The sequence below is a fragment of the Coturnix japonica genome, chromosome 23, assembly GCF_054131305.1.
Source record: "Coturnix japonica strain WE chromosome 23, WE-NBRP24, whole genome shotgun sequence".
NCBI lineage: Eukaryota > Metazoa > Chordata > Aves > Galliformes > Phasianidae > Coturnix > Coturnix japonica.
The window spans coordinates 519,840-537,574 of NC_140685.1; positions in this window are offsets into that span (position 1 = coordinate 519,840).

The following is a 17,735-nucleotide window of genomic DNA, read 5'->3' on the forward strand; positions in this document are numbered from 1 at the left end:
AGTGCCACCTCCCGCCCTACAACTTCCATCTCCTGCCCCACAAGTGCCACCTCCTTCCTCAAAAGAGCCACCTCCCACCCTACAACTTCAACATCCCACCACACAAGTGCCAACTCCTGCCCGTGTTCCACATCCGGCCCCACAAGTGCCAACTCCTGCCGCACAACTGACAATTCCTGCCCCACAAGTGACAGCTCATGCTTCACAACTGCCAGCTCCTGCCCCACATCATACACCTCCTGCCCCACAAGTGCCAGCTCCTGCCCCACAAGTGCCACTTCCTTCACCACAGGTACCCCATCCCACCCCACAAGTTTCACTTCCTGCCATACAAGTGCCACCTCCTTCCCCACAAGTGCCACCTCCTGCCCCACAAGTACCACCTCCTGCCCCACAAGTGCCACCTCCCGCCAAACAACTGACACCTCCTGCCCCACAAGTGCCACCTCCCGCCAAACAACTGACACCTCCTGCCCCACAAGTGCCACCTCCCGCCAAACAACTGACACCTCCTGCCCCACAAGTGTCACCTCCTGCCCAACTAGTTCCACCTCTTGACCTACAAGTGTCACCTCCTGCCCCATAAGTTTCACCTCTCGCCCAACAAATGCCACCACCTCCCCCAAAAGCGCCACCTCCTGCCCCACAGGTGCCATTTCCTGCCCCACAACATCCACCTCCCACGCACAAGTGCAACCTACCGCCCCACAACTTCCACCTCCTGCCCCACAAGTGCCAACACCTGCCCCACAAGTGCCAACACCTGCCCCACAAGTGCCAACACCTGCCCCGCCAGTTCCACCTGTCACCCTGCAAGTCCAGCTCCTGCCCCACAAGTGCCAGCTCATGCTTCACAAGTGCCACCTCCTGCCTCACAAAGACCACCTCCTGCCCCACATCATCCACCTCCTCCCCCACAAGTGACAATACTTGTTCCACAAGTGCCACCTCCCGCCCCACAAATGCCAAATCCTGCCCTGCAACTTCCACCTCCTGCCCCACAAGTGCCAATTCCTGCCCCACAAGTTCCAGCTCATGCTTCACAAGTGCCAGCTCCTGCCCCACATCATCCACTTCCTGCTCACATGTGCCACCTCCTGTCCGACAAAGACCACCTCCTGCCCCACATCATCCACCCCCTGCCCCACAAGTGCCACCTCCTGCCCCACATCATCCACCCCCTGCCCCACAAGTGCCACCTCCTGCCCCACAACGACCACCCCCTGCACCACAAGTGCCAATTCCTGCCCTACAAGTGCCAGCTCATTCCCCTGAAGTGCCAGCTCCATCCCCACAAGTGCCACAGTTTGCCACACCACTGCCACCTCCCCCCCAAATAATCCACCTCCTGCCCCACAAGTGTCACTGACCGCCCAACTTCCTCCTCCTGACACACAACTGCAACCTCCTGCCCCACAAGTGCCAGCTCCTGCCCGACAAGTTCCACTTCCTGCCCCACAAGTGCCAGCTCAGGCTTCACAAGTGCCAGCTCCTGCACCACATCATCCACTTCCCGCCCCACAACTGCCACCTCCTGCCCAACAATTGCCATTTCTTACCCCACACGTTCCAACTCCTGCCCCACAGGTGCCATTTCCTGCCCCACAAGTGCCACCTCCTGTCCCACATGTGCCAACTCCTGCCCCACAATTGCCATTTCCTGCCCCACAACTTCCACCTCCCTCCCCAGAAGTGCCAGTTCCTGTCCCACAAGTGCCACCTACCACGCCACAAATTCCACCTCCTGCCCCACAAGTTCCACCTCCTGCCCCACAATGACCACCTCCTGCCCCACATCATCCACCTCCTGCCCCACAAGTGCCAATTCCTGCCCTACAAGTGCCAGCTCATTCCCCTGAAGTGCCAGCTCCTGCCCCACACGTGCCACATTTTGCCACACCACTGCCACCTCCCCCCCAAATAATCCACCTCCTGCCCCACAAGTGTCACTGACCGCCCAACTTCCTCCTCCTGACACACAACTGCAACCTCCTGCCCCACAAGTGCCAGCTCCTGCCCGACAAGAGCCACTTCCTGCCCCACAAGTACCTATTCCCTCACAACAAGTTCCAATTTCCGCCCCACAAGTGCCACCTCCAGCCCCACAAGTGCAACCTCCTGCCCCACAAATGCCACCTTTCGCCCCACAAATGCCACCTCCCGCTCAACAACTTCCACCTCCTGCCCCACAAGTGCCATTTCCTGACGCACTAGTGCCACCTAACGCCCAACATCTACCACCTCCCACCCCACAAGTGCCACCTCCCGCCCTAAAACTTCCACCATCTGCCCCACAAGTGCCACCTCCTGCCCCACAAGTGCCACCTCTAACCCCACAAAGACAGCCTCCTGCCCCACATCATCCAACTCCTGCCCCACAAGTGCCAATTCCTGCCCCACGAGTGCCACCCCTTACCCCACAGGTGCCACCTCCTACCCCACAAAGACCACCTCCTGCCCCACATCATCCACCTCCTGCCCCACATCATCCACCTCCTCCCCCAAAACTGACAATACCTGTTCCACAAGTGCCACCTCCCGCCCCACAACTTCAACATCCCGCCACACAAGTGCCGACTCCTGGCAACGTGTGCCACATCCTGCCCCACAAGTGCCAGCTCCTGCCCCACATGTTCCACCTACCATCCCACAAATTCCACCTCATGCCCCACAAGTGCCAACTCCCAACCCACAAATGCCAAATCCTGCAATGCAACTTCGACCTCCTGCTCCACAAGTGCCACCTCCTGCCCCACATCGTCCACCTCCCACCCAACAAGTGCCACCACCTGCCCCACAAGTGCCAATTCCTGCCCCACATGTGCCAGCTCATGCTTCACAAGTGCCAGCTCCTGCACTACGTCATCCACTTCCTGCCCCACAAGTGCCACCTCCTGACCAACAAAGACATCCTCCTGCCCCACAAGTGCCAATTCCTGCCCCACAAGTGCCAATTCCTGCCCCACAAGTGCCAGTTCATGCCCCACAAGTGCCAGTTCATGCCCCACAAGTGCCACATTTGTCCACACCACTGCCTCCTCCCCCACAAATAATCCACCTCCTGCCCCACAAGTGTCACTGACTGACCAACTTCCTCCTCCTGACACACAAGTGCAACCTCCTGCCCCACAAGTGCCAGCTCCTGCCCGACAAGAGCCACTTCCTGCCCTACAAGTACCTCTTCCCTCCCAACAAGATCCAATTTCCACCCCACAAGTGCCACCTCCTACCCCACAAGTGCAACATCCTGCCCCACATCGTCCACCTCCCACCCAACAAGTGCCACCACCTGCCCCACAAGTGCCAATTCCTGCCCCACAAGTGCCAGTTCATGCCCCGCAAGTGCCACATTTGTCCACACCACTGCCACCTCCCCCCCCAAATAATCCACCTCCTGCCCCACAAGTGTCACTGACTGACCAACTTCCTCCTCCTGACACACAAGTGCCAGCTCCTGCCCCACAAGAGCCACTTCCTGCCCCACAAGTACCTCTTCCCTCCCAACAAGTTCCAATTTCCGCCCCACAAGTGCCACCTCCTGCCCCACATCATCTACCTCCCGCCCCACAATTGCAACCTCCTGCCCCACAAGTGCCACCTCCCGCCCAACAATTGTGGCCACATGACAAACAAGTTCCACTTCCGCCCAACAGGTGCCACCTCCTGCCCCACATCATCCACCTCCCACGCACAAGTGCAACCTACCGCCCCACAACTTCCACCTCCTGCCCCACAAGTGCCAACACCTGCCCCACAAGTGCCAACACCTGCCCCACAAGTGACACCTCCTGCCCCACAAGTGCCACCTCCTGCCCCGCCAGTTCCACCTGTCACCCTGCAAGTCCAGCTCCTGCCCCACAAGTGCCAGCTCATGCTTCACAAGTGCCAGCTCCTGCCCCACAAAGACAGCCTCCTGCCCCACATCATCCACCTCCTCCCCCACAAGTGACAATACCTGTTAGACAAGTGCAACCTCCAGCCCCACAACTTCAACATCCCGCCACACAAGTGCCGACTCCTGGCAACGTGTGCCACATCCTGCCCCACAAGTGCCAGCTCCTGCCCCACATGTTCCACCTACCACCCCACAAATTCCACCTCATGCCCCACAAGTGCCAACTCCCAACCCACAAATGCCAAATCCTGCAATGCAACTTCCACCTCCTGCTCCACAAGTGCCACCTCCTGCCCCACATCGTCCACCTCCCACCCAACAAGTGCCACCACCTGCCCCACAAGTGCCAATTCCTGCCCCACATGTGCCAGCTCATGCTTCACAAGTGCCAGCTCCTGCACTACGTCATCCACTTCCTGCTCACAAGTGCTACCTCCTGACCGACAAAGACATCCTCCTGCCCCACAAGTGCCAATTCCTGCCCCACAAGTGCCAGTTCATGCCCCACAAGTGCCACATTTGTCCACACCACTGCCTCCTCCCCCCCAAATAATCCACCTCCTGCCCCACAAGTGTCACTGACTGACCAACTTCCTCCTCCTGACCCACAAGTGCAACCTCCTGCCCCACAAGTGCCAGCTCCTGCCCCACAAGAGCCACTTCCTGCCCTACAAGTACCTCTTCCCTCCCAACAAGTTCCAATTTCCGCCCCAGAAGTGCCACCTCCTGCTCCACAAGTTCCACCTCCTGCCCCATAAGTTCCACCTTACGCCCCACAAGTGCCATCTCCTGCCCCAAAAGCTCAATTTCCTGCCCCATCAGTGCCACCTCCCGCACCACAAGTGCCACCTCCTGCCCCATAAGTGCCAATTTCTGCCCCACAAGTGCCACTTCCCGCCTTACAAATGCCACCTCCTGCCCCACAACTTTCACCTCCTGCCCCACAATTGCAACCTCCCAGCCCATAGGGAGGGGACAGCCCAGTCATAGGGGGACAATGGCACACATAGGGACCCGATAGAGAGACATAGAGACACATAGGGACCAACTGGGAGGCATAATAACCCCATAGAGACCTATAGGGACAGCTAGAGACCCATAGGGAAACACTGGGACCCATAGGGGCTGTATGGGAGATTGGTAATCACAGCCTGAACCTCTGATTAATCAGCTGAGGCAAGTGTGGGGTCAGCTGCGGGAGCACAGGTGAGAGTCATGGAGCTGTGCTCCCGGGAGGGCTGGAGCTCGACTCCACCTCCTCTGAGACCTCATTTAAGGGCTGACCCTCACTCAAGCCGCTTTCCATTATCTTTCCGAGCTCCCTGTTACCGGGTGAGGTCCCAGAAGACTGGAGGCTTGCCAACGTGACTCCCATTTCCAAGCAAGGTTGTCAGGAGGATCCGGGCAACTCCAGGCCTGTTAGCCTGACCTCGGTGCCAGGGAAGGGAATGGAACAAATTGTCTTGAGGGAGATGACAGATGCGGCAGGTGTGGGATGAGCAGCAGATCAGACCTAGCCAGCATGGGTTCGTGAAGGGCAGCTCCTGCTTGACCAATCTGATCTCCTTCTACGATCCTGTGACCCATCTGATGGATGAAGGAAAGAAAGGCTGTTGATGTGCTCTACTTGGACTTCAGCAAAGCCTTCACAACTGTCTCCCATGCTATTCTCCTACAAAAGCTGGCAGCCCTTTTCCAACCTTGAGAATTCTGTGATTCTGTGAGGCAGCATCTCTTGGACATCGCTCTGCAGTGAAGACCGCCCCAGCTTCCTCAGCGAAGGCATCACCACTGGTGAGTTTCTCTCTCGCTTAGAACCTCTGTACATTTGTTACCATCTTGGTTACCATCTGTATAGTTACCACCTAGACAGGGGGACATAGAGAGACGCTGGGACCCATAGGGACCCATAGAGATCCAGAGGAAGACATTGGGACGCACAGAGAGACACTGGGACCCATAGGGACACATAGAGACCCATAGACAGTCATTGGGAGCCATAAGGATAAATTGAGACACATAGAGACCCCATTGAGAACCATAGTGCCTCAAAGAAACCCATAGCGACCCCATAGTCACCCATAGCGCCCCATAGGAACACAAAGATACCCCATAGAGCCCCATAGACACCCCATAGTGACCCATAGGGGCCCAAAGAGACCCCATAGCACCCCATAGCTACTCCATAGTGCCCCATAGCAGCCCATGGAGCCTCATAGACACTCCCTTGTGCCCCACAGCGTTCCATTGCACCCCATAGGGACCCATAGACACCCTATACTGCTCCATAGAGCCCCATAGCACCCCATAGTGCCTCACAGCACCCCATAGCACAACATAGTGCCACATAGACACCACATAAGGACATATAGCCGCGCCATAGAGCCCCATAGACATCCCATAGAGCCCCGTAGGCAACCCATTGTGCCCCATAGAGCTCCCATAGCCACCCATAGAAACTCATTTTGCCACATAGACACACCATAGCGTTCCATAGACACCCCATAGAAACCTCAGAACGCCCCATAGAACCCCATAGAGCCCCATAGAACCCCATAGAGCCCCATAGGCACCCCATACAGCCCCATAGAGAACCCATAGAGGCACATAGCAACCCATAGGGGGGACACTGGGACACATAGGGACACATAGTGACCCATAGGGAGACACTGGGACCCATAGGGTGACACTGGGACACATAGGGACACCATGGATTACAGTGGGGGACAGTGATACCCGTAGAGACACATAGAGACTCTGCTGAGACCCATAAGAGACCCCATAGAGGCACATAGGGACCACACTGAAACCCATAGATACCCATAGGAGGACATTTAAGCACATAGATACAAATAAGAGACCCCATAGAGGCACATAGCTACCCATAGGGGGGATACTGGGACACATAGGGACACATAGTGACCCACAGGGAGACACTGGGACCCATAGGGGGACATTGGGACACATAGAGACCCCATGGATTAAGGTGGGGGACAGTGAGTCCCATAGAGGCACATAGGGACCACATTGAAACCCATAGATACCCATAGGAAGACATTTGGGCCCAGAGATACCCATAAGAGACCACATTGAGACCCCATAGAGGTACATAGCAACCCATAGTGTGGACACTGGGACACAGAGGGACCCCATGGATTACAGTGGGGAACAGTGAGACCCGTAGAGACACATAGGGGCTCCACTGATACCCATAAGAGACCCCATAGAGGCACATAGGGACCTCATTGAAACCCATAGATACCCATAGGAAGACATTTGGGCCCAGAGATACCAATAAGAGTCCCCATAGAAACCCCAAAGGGGGCCATTGGGACACATATGGGGGACATTCGGCACTTAGGAACACATAGTGACCCATAAAGAGACACTGGGACCCATAGGGGTATATTGGGACACATAGGGACCCCATGGAACATAGTGGGGGACAGTGAGACCCATAGAGACGCATAGGGACTCCGCTGTAACCCTTAAGAGACCCCATAGAGGCACATAGGGACCTAATGTAACCTATGGATACCAATAGGTAGATATTTTGGCCCAGAGGTACTCATAAGAGACCCCATGGAGACACTTAGCAACACATAGGAGGGACATTGGGACACATAGGGACACATTGTGACCCATAGGCTGACACTGGGACCAATAGGGGGACATTGGGACACATAGGGACACCATGGATTTCAGTGGGGGACAGTGAGACCCATAGAGACACATAGGGACCTCGCTGCGACCCATAAGAGACCCCATAGAGGCACATAGGGACTGCATTGAAACCCATAGATACCCATAGGAAGACATTTGGGCCCAGAGATATCCATGAGACCCCATAGAGACCCCATAGTGGCACATAGCAACCCATAGGGGGGACATTGGGACACATAGAGACACATAGCGACCCATAGGGGGACATTGGGACACATAGGGATCCCATGGATTACAGTGGGGGACAGTGAGACCCATAGAGACACATAGGGACACTGCTGAGACCTATAAGAGACCCCATAGAGGCACATAGGGACCACATTGAAACCCATAGGTACCCATAGGAATACATTTGGGTCCAGAGATACCCATAAGAGACCCCACAAAGGCACATAGCAACCCATAGGGGAGACGTTGGGACACATAGTGACTCATTAGTGACCCAAAGGGAGTCACTGGGACACATATGGATACATAGAGATCCATAGGGGGACATTGGGACACATAGGGACCCCATAGAGAGACACAGAGACACATAGGGACCCATTTAGAGGCATAATAACCGCATAGAGACCTATAGGGACAGCTAGAGACCCATAGGGAAACACTGGGACCCATAGGGGCTGTATGGGAGATTGGTAATCACAGCCTGAACCTCTGATTAATCAGCTGAGGCAAGTGTGGGGTCAGCTGCGGGAGCACAGGTGAGAGTCATGGAGCTGTGCTCCCGGGAGGGCTGGAGCTCGACTCCACCTCCTCTGAGACCTCATTTAAGGGCTGACCCTCACTCGAGCCGCTTTCCATTATCTTTCCGAGCTCCCTGTTACCGGGTGAGGTCCCAGAAGACTGGAGGCTTGCCAACGTGACTCCCATTTCCAAGCAAGGTTGTCAGGAGGATCCGGGCAACTCCAGGCCTGTTAGCCTGACCTCGGTGCCAGGGAAGGGAATGGAACAAATTGTCTTGAGGGAGATGACAGATGCGGCAGGTGTGGGATGAGAAGCAGATCAGACCTAGCCAGCATGGGTTCGTGAAGGGCAGCTCCTGCTTGACCAATCTGATCTCCTTCTACGATCCTGTGACCCATCTGATGGATGAAGGAAAGAAAGGCTGTTGATGTGCTCTACTTGGACTTCAGCAAAGCCTTCACAACTGTCTCCCATGCTATTCTCCTACAAAAGCTGGCAGCCCTTTTCCAACTTTGAGAATTCTGTGATTCTGTGAGGCAGCATCTCTTGGACATCGCTCTGCAGTGAAGACCGCCCCAGCTTCCTCAGCGAAGGCATCACCACTGGTGAGTTTCTCTCTCGCTTAGAACCTCTGTACATTTGTTACCATCTTGGTTACCATCTGTATAGTTACCACCTAGACAGGGGGACATAGAGAGACGCTGGGACCCATAGGGACCCATAGAGATCCAGAGGAAGACATTGGGACCCATAGAGAGACACTGGGACCCATAGGGACACATAGAGACCCATAGACAGTCATTGGGAGCCATAAGGATAAATTGAGACACATAGAGACCCCATTGAGAACCATAGTGCCTCAAAGAAACCCATAGCGACCCCATAGTCACCCACAGCGCCCCATAGGAACACAAAGATACCCCATAGAGTCCCATAGACACCCCATAGTGACCCATAGGGGCCCAAAGAGACCCCATAGCACCCCATAGCTACTCCATATTCCCCCATAGCAGCCCATGGAGCCTCATAGACACTCCCTTGTGCCCCACAGCGTTCCATTGCACCCCATAGGGACCCATAGACACCCTATACTGCTCCATAGAGCCCCATAGCACCCCATAGTGCCTCACAGCACCCCATAGCACAACATAGTGCCACATAGACACCACATAAGGACATATAGCCGCGCCATAGAGCCCCATAGACATCTCATAGAGCCCCGTAGGCAACCCATTGTGCCCCATAGAGCTCCCATAGCCACCCATAGAAACTCATTTTGCCACATAGACACACCATAGCGTTCCATAGACACCCCATAGAAACCTCAGAACGCCCCATAGAACCCCATAGAGCCCCATAGAACCCCATAGAGCCCCATAGGCACCCCATACAGCCCCATAGAGAACCCATAGAGGCACATAGCAACCCATAGGGGGGACATTGGGACACATAGGGACACATAGTGACCCATAGGGAGACACTGGGACCCATAGGGTGACACTGGGACACATAGGGACACCATGGATTACAGTGGGGGACAGTGATACCCGTAGAGACACATAGAGACTCTGCTGAGACCCATAAGAGACCCCATAGAGGCACATAGGGACCACACTGAAACCCATAGATACCCATAGGAGGACATTTAAGCACATAGATACAAATAAGAGACCCCATAGAGGCACATAGCTACCCATAGGGGGGATACTGGGACACATAGGGACACATAGTGACCCACAGGGAGACACTGGGACCCATAGGGGGACATTGGGACACATAGAGACCCCATGGATTAAGGTGGGGGACAGTGAGTCCCATAGAGGCACATAGGGACCACATTGAAACCCATAGATACCCATAGGAAGACATTTGGGCCCAGAGATACCCATAAGAGACCACATTGAGACCCCATAGAGGTACATAGCAACCCATAGTGTGGACACTGGGACACAGAGGGACCCCATGGATTACAGTGGGGAACAGTGAGACCCGTAGAGACACATAGGGGCTCCACTGATACCCATAAGAGACCCCATAGAGGCACATAGGGACCTCATTGAAACCCATAGATACCCATAGGAAGACATTTGGGCCCAGAGATACCAATAAGAGTCCCCATAGAAACCCCAAAGGGGGCCATTGGGACACATATGGGGGACATTCGGCACTTAGGAACACATAGTGACCCATAGGGAGACACTGGGACCCATAGGGGTATATTGGGACACATAGGGACCCCATGGAACATAGTGGGGGACAGTGAGACCCATAGAGACGCATAGGGACTCCGCTGTAACCCTTAAGAGACCCCATAGAGGCACATAGGGACCTAATGTAACCTATGGATACCAATAGGTAGATATTTTGGCCCAGAGGTACTCATAAGAGACCCCATGGAGACACTTAGCAACACATAGGAGGGACATTGGGACACATAGGGACACATTGTGACCCATAGGCTGACACTGGGACCAATAGGGGGACATTGGGACACATAGGGACACCATGGATTTCAGTGGGGGACAGTGAGACCCATAGAGACACATAGGGACCTCGCTGCGACCCATAAGAGACCCCATAGAGGCACATAGGGACTGCATTGAAACCCATAGATACCCATAGGAAGACATTTGGGCCCAGAGATATCCATGAGACCCCATAGAGACCCCATAGTGGCACATAGCAACCCATAGGGGGGCCATTGGGACACATAGAGACACATAGCGACCCATAGGGGGACATTGGGACACATAGGGATCCCATGGATTACAGTGGGGGACAGTGAGACCCATAGAGACACATAGGGACACTACTGAGACCTATAAGAGACCCCATAGAGGCACATAGGGACCACATTGAAACCCATAGGTACCCATAGGAATACATTTGGGTCCAGAGATACCCATAAGAGACCCCACAAAGGCACATAGCAACCCATAGGGGAGACGTTGGGACACATAGTGACTCATTAGTGACCCAAAGGGAGTCACTGGGACACATATGGATACATAGAGATCCATAGGGGGACATTGGGACACATAGGGACCCCATAGAGAGACACAGAGACACATAGGGACCCATTTAGAGGCATAATAACCGCATAGAGACCTATAGGGACAGCTAGAGACCCATAGGGAAACACTGGGACCCATAGGGGCTGTATGGGAGATTGGTAATCACAGCCTGAACCTCTGATTAATCAGCTGAGGCAAGTGTGGGGTCAGCTGCGGGAGCACAGGTGAGAGTCATGGAGCTGTGCTCCCGGGAGGGCTGGAGCTCGACTCCACATCCTCTGAGACCTCATTTAAGGGCTGACCCTCACTCGAGCCGCTTTCCATTATCTTTCCGAGCTCCCTGTTACCGGGTGAGGTCCCAGAAGACTGGAGGCTTGCCAACGTGACTCCCATTTCCAAGCAAGGTTGTCAGGAGGATCCGGGCAACTCCAGGCCTGTTAGCCTGACCTCGGTGCCAGGGAAGGGAATGGAACAAATTGTCTTGAGGGAGATGACAGATGCGGCAGGTGTGGGATGAGCAGGAGATCAGACCTAGCCAGCATGGGTTCGTGAAGGGCAGCTCCTGCTTGACCAATCTGATCTCCTTCTACGATCCTGTGACCTATCTGATGGATGAAGGAAAGAAAGGCTGTTGATGTGCTCTACTTGGACTTCAGCAAAGCCTTCACAACTGTCTCCCATGCTATTCTCCTACAAAAGCTGGCAGCCCTTTTCCAACCTTGAGAATTCTGTGATTCTGTGAGGCAGCATCTCTTGGACATCGCTCTGCAGTGAAGACCGCCCCAGCTTCCTCAGCGAAGGCATCACCACTGGTGAGTTTCTCTCTCGCTTAGAACCTCTGTACATTTGTTACCATCTTGGTTACCATCTGTATAGTTACCACCTAGACAGGGGGACATAGAGAGACGCTGGGACCCATAGGGACCCATAGAGATCCAGAGGAAGACATTGGGACCCATAGAGAGACACTGGGACCCATAGGGACACATAGAGACCCATAGACAGTCATTGGGAGCCATAAGGATAAATTGAGACACATAGAGACCCCATTGAGAACCATAGTGCCTCAAAGAAACCCATAGCGACCCCATAGTCACCCATAGCGCCCCATAGGAACACAAAGATACCCCATAGAGCCCCATAGACACCCCATAGTGACCCATAGGGGCCCAAAGAGACCCCATAGCACCCCATAGCTACTCCATAGTGCCCCATAGCAGCCCATGGAGCCTCATAGACACTCCCTTGTGCCCCACAGCGTTCCATTGCACCCCATAGGGACCCATAGACACCCTATACTGCTCCATAGAGCCCCATAGCACCCCATAGTGCCTCACAGCACCCCATAGCACAACATAGTGCCACATAGACACCACATAAGGACATATAGCCGTGCCATAGAGCCCCATAGACATCCCATAGAGCCCCGTAGGCAACCCATTGTGCCCCATAGAGCTCCCATAGCCACCCATAGAAACTCATTTTGCCACATAGACACACCATAGCGTTCCATAGACACCCCATAGAAACCTCAGAACGCCCCATAGAACCCCATAGAGCCCCATAGAACCCCATAGAGCCCCATAGGCACCCCATACAGCCCCATAGAGAACCCATAGAGGCACATAGCAACCCATAGGGGGGACATTGGGACACATAGGGACACATAGTGACCCATAGGGAGACACTGGGACCCATAGGGTGACACTGGGACACATAGGGACACCATGGATTACAGTGGGGGACAGTGATACCCGTAGAGACACATAGAGACTCTGCTGAGACCCATAAGAGACCCCATAGAGGCACATAGGGACCACACTGAAACCCATAGATACCCATAGGAGGACATTTAAGCACATAGATACAAATAAGAGACCCCATAGAGGCACATAGCTACCCATAGGGGGGATACTGGGACACATAGGGACACATAGTGACCCACAGGGAGACACTGGGACCCATAGGGGGACATTGGGACACATAGAGACCCCATGGATTAAGGTGGGGGACAGTGAGTCCCATAGAGGCACATAGGGACCACATTGAAACCCATAGATACCCATAGGAAGACATTTGGGCCCAGAGATACCCATAAGAGACCACATTGAGACCCCATAGAGGTACATAGCAACCCATAGTGTGGACACTGGGACACAGAGGGACCCCATGGATTACAGTGGGGAACAGTGAGACCCGTAGAGACACATAGGGGCTCCACTGATACCCATAAGAGACCCCATAGAGGCACATAGGGACCTCATTGAAACCCATAGATACCCATAGGAAGACATTTGGGCCCAGAGATACCAATAAGAGTCCCCATAGAAACCCCAAAGGGGGCCATTGGGACACATATGGGGGACATTCGGCACTTAGGAACACATAGTGACCCATAGGGAGACACTGGGACCCATAGGGGTATATTGGGACACATAGGGACCCCATGGAACATAGTGGGGGACAGTGAGACCCATAGAGACGCATAGGGACTCCGCTGTAACCCTTAAGAGACCCCATAGAGGCACATAGGGACCTAATGTAACCTATGGATACCAATAGGTAGATATTTTGGCCCAGAGGTACTCATAAGAGACCCCATGGAGACACTTAGCAACACATAGGAGGGACATTGGGACACATAGGGACACATTGTGACCCATAGGCTGACACTGGGACCAATAGGGGGACATTGGGACACATAGGGACACCATGGATTTCAGTGGGGGACAGTGAGACCCATAGAGACACATAGGGACCTCGCTGCGACCCATAAGAGACCCCATAGAGGCACATAGGGACTGCATTGAAACCCATAGATACCCATAGGAAGACATTTGGGCCCAGAGATATCCATGAGACCCCATAGAGACCCCATAGTGGCACATAGCAACCCATAGGGGGGCCATTGGGACACATAGAGACACATAGCGACCCATAGGGGGACATTGGGACACATAGGGATCCCATGGATTACAGTGGGGGACAGTGAGACCCATAGAGACACATAGGGACACTGCTGAGACCTATAAGAGACCCCATAGAGGCACATAGGGACCACATTGAAACCCATAGGTACCCATAGGAATACATTTGGGTCCAGAGATACCCATAAGAGACCCCACAAAGGCACATAGCAACCCATAGGGGAGACGTTGGGACACATAGTGACTCATTAGTGACCCAAAGGGAGTCACTGGGACACATATGGATACATAGAGATCCATAGGGGGACATTGGGACACATAGGGACCCCATAGAGAGACACAGAGACACATAGGGACCCATTTAGAGGCATAATAACCGCATAGAGACCTATAGGGACAGCTAGAGACCCATAGGGAAACACTGGGACCCATAGGGGCTGTATGGGAGATTGGTAATCACAGCCTGAACCTCTGATTAATCAGCTGAGGCAAGTGTGGGGTCAGCTGCGGGAGCACAGGTGAGAGTCATGGAGCTGTGCTCCCGGGAGGGCTGGAGCTCGACTCCACCTCCTCTGAGACCTCATTTAAGGGCTGACCCTCACTCGAGCCGCTTTCCATTATCTTTCCGAGCTCCCTGTTACCGGGTGAGGTCCCAGAAGACTGGAGGCTTGCCAACGTGACTCCCATTTCCAAGCAAGGTTGTCAGGAGGATCCGGGCAACTCCAGGCCTGTTAGCCTGACCTCGGTGCCAGGGAAGGGAATGGAACAAATTGTCTTGAGGGAGATGACAGATGCGGCAGGTGTGGGATGAGCAGGAGATCAGACCTAGCCAGCATGGGTTCGTGAAGGGCAGCTCCTGCTTGACCAATCTGATCTCCTTCTACGATCCTGTGACCCATCTGATGGATGAAGGAAAGAAAGGCTGTTGATGTGCTCTACTTGGACTTCAGCAAAGCCTTCACAACTGTCTCCCATGCTATTCTCCTACAAAAGCTGGCAGCCCTTTTCCAACCTTGAGAATTCTGTGATTCTGTGAGGCAGCATCTCTTGGACATCACTCTGCAGTGAAGACCGCCCCAGCTTCCTCAGCGAAGGCATCACCACTGGTGAGTTTCTCTCTCCCTTAGAACCTCTGTACATTTGTTACCATCTTGGTTACCATCTGTATAGTTACCACCTAGACAGGGGGACATAGAGAGACGCTGGGACCCATAGGGACCCATAGAGATCCAGAGGAAGACATTGGGACCCATAGAGAGACACTGGGACACATAGGGACACATAGAGAGACACTGGGACCCATAGGGAAACATAGAGACCCATAGACAGTCATTGGGAGCCATAAGGATAAATTGAGACCCATAGAGACCCCATTGAGACCCATAGTGCCTCAAAGAAACCCATACCGACCCCATAGTCACCCATAGCGCCCCATAGGAACACAAAGATACCCCATAGAGCCCCATAGACACCCCATAGTGACCCATAGGGGCCCAAAGAGACCCCAAATCATCCCATAGCTACTCCACAGTGCCCCATAGCAGCCCATGGAGCCTCATAGACACTCCCTTGTGCCCCACAGCGCCCCATTGCACCCCATAGGGACCCATAGACACCCTATACTGCTCCATAGAGTCCCATAGACACCCCATAGTTCCCCACAGCACCCCATAGCAGCCCACAGTGCCCCATAGACACCACATAAGGCCCTACAGCCACACCATAGAGCCCAATTGAACCACATAGACACCCCATATCGCCCCATAGTGCCTGTAGACACCCCATAGAGCCCCATAGAGACCCACTGAACCCCATACAGACCCCATGCAGACCCCATAGAGCCCCACAGACAACCCATAGATCCCCAAAGACACCCCATAGACTCCCCATAGAGCCCCATAGGGACCCCATAGCGCCTCATAGTGACCCCATTCTTCCGCATAGAGCCCCATAGCAAACCATAGCACCCCATAGTCACCCATAGCGCCCCATAGGAACCCAAGGATACCCCAAAGCAACCCATAGCCACCCTACAGCACCGCATAGCCACCCCATAGAGCCCCATAGACACCACATAGTGACCCATAGCGCCCCATAGTGGCACAAAGAGACCCCAAATCATCCCATAGCTACTCCACAGTGCCCCATAGCAGCACATGGAGCCTCATAGACACTCCCTTGTGCCCCACAGCGCCCCACTGCACCCCATAGGGACCCATAGACACCCTATACTGCTCCATAGAGCCCCATAGCACCCCATAGTGCCTCACAGCACCCCATAGCACAACATAGTGCCACATAGACACCACATAAGGACATATAGCCGTGCCATAGAGCCCCATAGACATCCCATAGAGCCCCGTAGGCAACCCATTGTGCCCCATAGAGCTCCCATAGCCACCCATAGAAACTCATTTTGCCACATAGACACACCATAGCGTTCCATAGACACCCCATAGAAACCTCAGAACGCCCCATAGAACCCCATAGAGCTCCATAGGCACCCCATACAGCCCCATAGAGAACCCATAGAGGCACATAGCAACCCATAGGTGGGACATTGGGACACATAGGGACACATAGTGATCCATAGGGAGACTCTGGGACCCATAGGGTGACATTGGGACACATAGGGACAACATGGATTACAGTGGGGGACAGTGATACCCGTAGAGACACATAGAGACTCTGCTGAGACCCATAAGAGACCCCATAGAGGCACATAGGGACCACATTGAAACCCATAGATACCCATAGGAGGACATTTAAGCCCATAGATACAAATAAGAGACCCCATAGAGGCACATAGCTACCCATAGGGGGGATACTGGGACACATAGGGACACATAGTGACCCACAGGGAGACACTGGGACCCATAGGGGGACATTGGGACACATAGAGACCCCATGGATTAAGGTGGGGGACAGTGAGTCCCATAGAGGCACATAGGGACCACATTGAAACCCATAGATACCCACAGGAAGACATTTGGGCCCAGAGATACCCATAAGAGACCACATTGAGACCCCATAGAGGTACATAGCAACCCATAGTGTGGACATTGGGACACAGAGGGACCCCATGGATTACAGTGGGGAACAGTGAGACCCGTAGAGACACATAGGGGCTCCACTGATACCCATAAGAGACCCCATAGAGGCACATAGGGACCTCATTGAAACCCATAGATACCCATAGGAAGACATTTGGGCCCAGAGATACCAATAAGAGTCCCCATAGAAACCCCAAAGGGGGCCATTGGGACACATATGGGGGACATTCGGCACTTAGGAACACATAGTGACTTATAGGGAGACACTGGGACCCATAGGGGTATATTGGGACACATAGGGACCCCATGGAACATAGTGGGGGACAGTGAGACCCATAGAGACGCATAGGGACTCCGCTGTAACCCTTAAGAGACCCCATAGAGGCACATAGGGACCTAATGTAACCTATGGATACCAATAGGTAGATATTTTGGC